Source organism: Myotis davidii, unplaced genomic scaffold (assembly GCF_000327345.1).
Source record: "Myotis davidii unplaced genomic scaffold, ASM32734v1 scaffold219, whole genome shotgun sequence".
NCBI lineage: Eukaryota > Metazoa > Chordata > Mammalia > Chiroptera > Vespertilionidae > Myotis > Myotis davidii.
The window spans coordinates 8129-12916 of record NW_006289831.1 but is presented as its reverse complement, the minus strand read 5'-3'; the positions used below and the strand labels follow the sequence as shown (position 1 = coordinate 12916).

Sequence of the window (4788 nt, the reverse complement as noted above, 5' to 3'; positions counted from 1 at the left end):
GAAGATCAATTTACCAGACACTGTATAACTACACAAATTAATAAGCGTAATGCAAATAAACCTATTTTTCTTGTTCTCTGAAAGTGAAATATTTCATTCTGTGCCCACCAAAAAAGTCAGTACAAGATTAATGACATGGCAATTGGCTGCTAAAATATTCCCTGCTAGTATTAGTGTAGGTAAATGGTGTGCCTGTGTGTAAGGTGTGTAAGTGAAATGAATGCAACATGATTATAGTAATCAGTCATCAGCAAACATTGTAGTTCATTATTAATAATTATGTATAACAGAATATTATAAAAATTAAGTTAAAAAAGATTTATTAAAATGTTTCTTACATACCATTATATTTGCTGCATCTCAAAAATATTTATTGTGGGGAGATTCAAGATGGCTGCCAATGGGACAGGCTGCACAATAGTGTGTGAGTGAGAGAACAAAAGGAGAGTGAGTGGATGTGCAGGGAGTGTCCATTTGTGAGTGAGAGACAGCTATATTCCAAGGGACTGTTGGGGACTTCTGGACCAGCTCCCCTGGCCAGGCAGCCTCTACTGCTGCTGAAATCTCTCACAGAGCAGCTGGCTCTGCCACAAAGACTGCATCATCTTGAAGGTGACACCTCAGATACCTCCTGAGATCCTACAACCACAACACCCAGGGACCAGCTGCCTCAACTGTGAACCCACAAACACCCTGGGTCTCCAGCCACCCCAACCTCAGGTGCTTAAATAGTCTGTCCAGGTGCAAATATGTGGATGTGGAAGAGCACTGCACCTTCTCACAGAGCAGATAGAAGGAACAGTTAACTCGAACTACGCCCACTTGGAATTGGCAAATTAAACACAGCTGGTGAGCTAACCCATGGAGGAATAGGTCAGATATCGCCTAGGGAAAGGTGAGGTTTGGGATCCAGGCTGGAGGGAGAAAAGTGTGCAGTTGGTTCTAGAGTTTCAGAGGAAGACTATACCCCACAAAATCTGCAGCAGTTGGAGTCAGTGTAGCCTGAAAATGTGGAAAGGTGTCCACAGAGCTGCTGGCAGAGGGAACTCTAGAAATTAACCTACAGCTGGGCAGGACACAGACAGGCAGCCTGAAGTACCGGCTGCACAGTGTCAGGGGAAAAAGATGTGAGCAGAGACACACACAGTGCTGAGGAAAAAGTTGCTAGTCCATGCACTTACTTTGGCTTTTTGTTGTTGTTTTTAAATCCTTGCTTTTGATTATTAAGCCCAGTACATAGGATCTTACAATTAAAAACACAGAGACTGTGGGGGAAACTTTTTTTTGTGGAACCTGGGGATCAGAGTGGAGAGAGAACAGAAAACCAGTTCTGGGACAGTTCATTCCCCCAAGCCAGTATTAAGTGAGGCAGGGAAAACAAAATGTATATACTGGTTGGAGAGAACTTTTAGCCCTGAATGTCAATACAGAAACACGGCAACTCAGGGGTTGAAGCACAAATTGACTCTTGTGTAAATACAACTAAAGGCAGGCTGAGAAACAAAGAAATTCTGCCTGCTTGAAAACAGGGTTGTGGCTTACAACACAAAGAGGCGGTGGATCTTGGGGAACTTCAATACCATCCTGACTATCTGACAGGAAACAGACATGCCAAACAGAACTGTAGAGGAAGCAAATGACCCTCTCTACTGCACATAATTTTTTTTTTTAACTTTTACTTAAGAAACTTATTTTTTCTCACTTGATTTTACCTTTATTATATTTTTAATTATTATTATTGCTACTATTATTTTACTTCTTTTAAAGTTTTATTTTATTTTATTTTGGAATTAGTGTTCTACATTCTATTTTCATTTTTCCTTTAGCATTATTTTACTCTATCTCAATTTTACCTTTATGGCAACACTCTCTTCCTCACTTTTCCTCTTTTGTTGTTATATTTCTCTTATCTTATTCCTGCCTTAGTTTTTCCCTATCCTTTCTTTTTACCCGCTGTTAAATATTTATCCTACTTACATATCTAATTTCCACTCCCCTGCTCCAAGTCCACACACACTTCACTCTTCTCTTTCTTAACTATACAATTTTTCCCCCTTTCCTTTTTCTTTGTTTTTGTTTTATGTTTTTTTGCTTTACCTGCTACGTTCTCTCTGTCCTGTTGTTGTTGTTGATTGTTGATGAGTTGGGTTTTTTTCTTATTCTTTTTATTTTGCTTGTTTTTTCTCTCCTCGTGTGTTATCTTCTATGAATAGTTTAAATAATTCCAATCAACAACTCAGGCCTATCTACTCTTTATTCTCCTGTTCCAATATTTTTTTGTTTTTTTTTTTTACTTTTTATCTTATACACTCATTCTCTTTTACCTCTTCTATACTGAATTGTGGCTATTTCTCCATTCATTCAATTCCTTGACCTTACCTTCTGGAAATAAGCTCTGACCCCTCAGATTCATGTGGGTGTTTGTTGTTTAGGTGTTTTCTGTTTTCATTTTTTAAATTAGTTGTTGTTTGTAGTTTGCATTCATCTCTGGATTGGTTGTTATTGTACTGGAGTCTTCTCCCCATACACATATATTTTCCCCCTTCTCTTTTATTCTCATTCTTTCCTCTCTAACATTTTTCTTTCTTTCAATATTATTTTTGCACTCATTTTTTTTTTAAAAATATCCCCTAATTCTCTCTTCTCTGGCGATCATCTTTATTTGGGGATATTATATTGTGAATACATCTGTGTCCAATGCCTTATGCGTTGAGCCATGGTGTGTTGTATTTAGTGCTTTTAAGTCAATGCAGGAGAGAGAGAGCTACATAAACAGAAACTCTGAGAGGAGAAAACATGTGGAGACAAAAAAACAGCCCTCATACAAAAGAAAATGAGACATCACCAGAAAAGTAAATGAAATGAAGGCAAGCAATATGTCAAAGAAATAATTCAGAGCAATGGTCATAAGACATTGAAAAAGTTGGAAGACAAATTCAACAATATGTGTAAGAACCAAGAGGAAATGAAGAAGAACCAAGAAGAAATGAAAAATGACATTGCTGCAATAAAGAACTCAATAGAAACCATCAATAGTAGACTAGAAGAAGCAGAAGATCATGTCAGTGACCTAGAAGACAAGGTAGAAAAAACTACAAAAGCAGAGCAGCATCTAGAAAAAAACCTAAACAGAAGGAGAGCCTAAGGGAATTTTGGAACTACACAAAACAAAACAATATCCCCTACACAATAGGGGTCCCAGAAGAAGAGGAAACTGAGCAAGGACTGGAAAACCAGTTTGAAGATATAATGACAGAAAACTTCCCTGATATAGGAGAAAAAACCTCACACAAGTCAAAGCAGCTCACAAAGACCCCCAAAAATTAACTACAAAAGATCAACACAAAGACACATAATTAAACTGGCAAATACCAATGACAAAGTAAGAATCTTAAAGGCAGCCACAGAGAGACAGAAAGTTATCAACAAAGGATTCCCCATCAGACTTCTCAACAGAATTCTCAACAGAAACACATCAGGTCAGAAGGGAATATACAAAGTCATGCAAAGCAAGAGAATGGAATGAAATATACAGTCATTCAAAGTCTGAATCCAAGAATACTGTACCCAGCAAGTCTATCAATCAAAATTGAGGGTGAAATCATGAGCTTTACAGACAAAAAAAAGATGAAGGGAGTTTATTACCACCAAAGCAGCAATGCAAGAAATGCTAAAAGGTCTTCTGTAAAAGGAAGAAAAGGAAGGGAAGAAGGAACGCAGGCATAAAGAATAAAAATGGTGAAAACAAGAAGCTATCAATAATAACTTTAACTGTAAATGGATTAAATACCCTAATAGAAAGAAATAGCGTAGCTGAGTTCTTAAGGAAACATGACCCATACATCTGCTGTCTATAGGGAATCACCTCAGAACAAGGAACACACATAGACTGATGGTGAAGGGATAGAAAAAGCTTTTACAGATGAATAGAAGTGAAAAAGAAACTGGGGTAGCAATACTTATATCTGACAAATTAGACCTCAAAGTGAAGGACATAACAAGCAATAAGGAAGGACACTTCATAATACTAAAGGGAGCAATTCAACAAGAAGATATACCTCTGGTAAATATATATGCACCCAATAAAGGAGCACCCAAATACATAAAAAAAACTTTTGGAGAATATTAAGGGAGAGATTGACAGCAATATAATTATAGTAGGGGACTTTAACACCCACTAACAACACTGGACAATCCTCTAAACAAAAATTCAGCAAAGAAACATCAATCCTAAATGACACACTAGATCAGATGGAATTAATTGACATCTTCAGAACATAATAACCAAAAACCACAGAATATACATTCTTCTCAAGTGCACATCAGTCATTTTCAAAGATAGACCATATATTGGGTCACAGACGAAGTCTCTACAAATTCAAGAAGATAGAAATCATATCAAGTATCTTCTCAGATCACAGTGGCATAAGACATGAAATCAACAACAATAAAAACAATTAAAAAATCAAACAGCTGGAAGCTAAATAGCATGTTATTTAACAATAACTGGGTTACCAAAGAGATCAAATAGAAAATAAAAAGCATCATAGCAACAAACAACAAAGAATCTACAAAAATGCAAAATATATGGGACACAGGGAAAGCAGTCTTTAGGGGGAAGTTCATAGCTCTACAGGCCTACATCAAAAAAACAAGAAAAAATGGTAATAAATTATCTAACTCTACAACTTAAAGAGTTAGAAAGGGGGCAACAACAACAACAAAAAGCCCAGCGTAAGCAGAAGAAAGGAATTAATAAGATCAGAGCAGAGGTAAATGACATAGAGA

General features: G+C 36.9%; 1 long non-coding RNA gene across 1 annotated transcript in view; it reads left to right on the top strand.

Moving 5' to 3' along the window:
* Nucleotides 1-4788, top strand: part of LOC107182909 — a 17966-nt gene extending 13178 nt beyond the window's left edge. Inside the window, exons 2-3 of the long non-coding RNA XR_001513666.1 lie at nucleotides 896-900; nucleotides 4740-4788. This is a non-coding gene — a long non-coding RNA (uncharacterized LOC107182909). The remainder of the gene's footprint in view (nucleotides 1-895; nucleotides 901-4739) is intronic.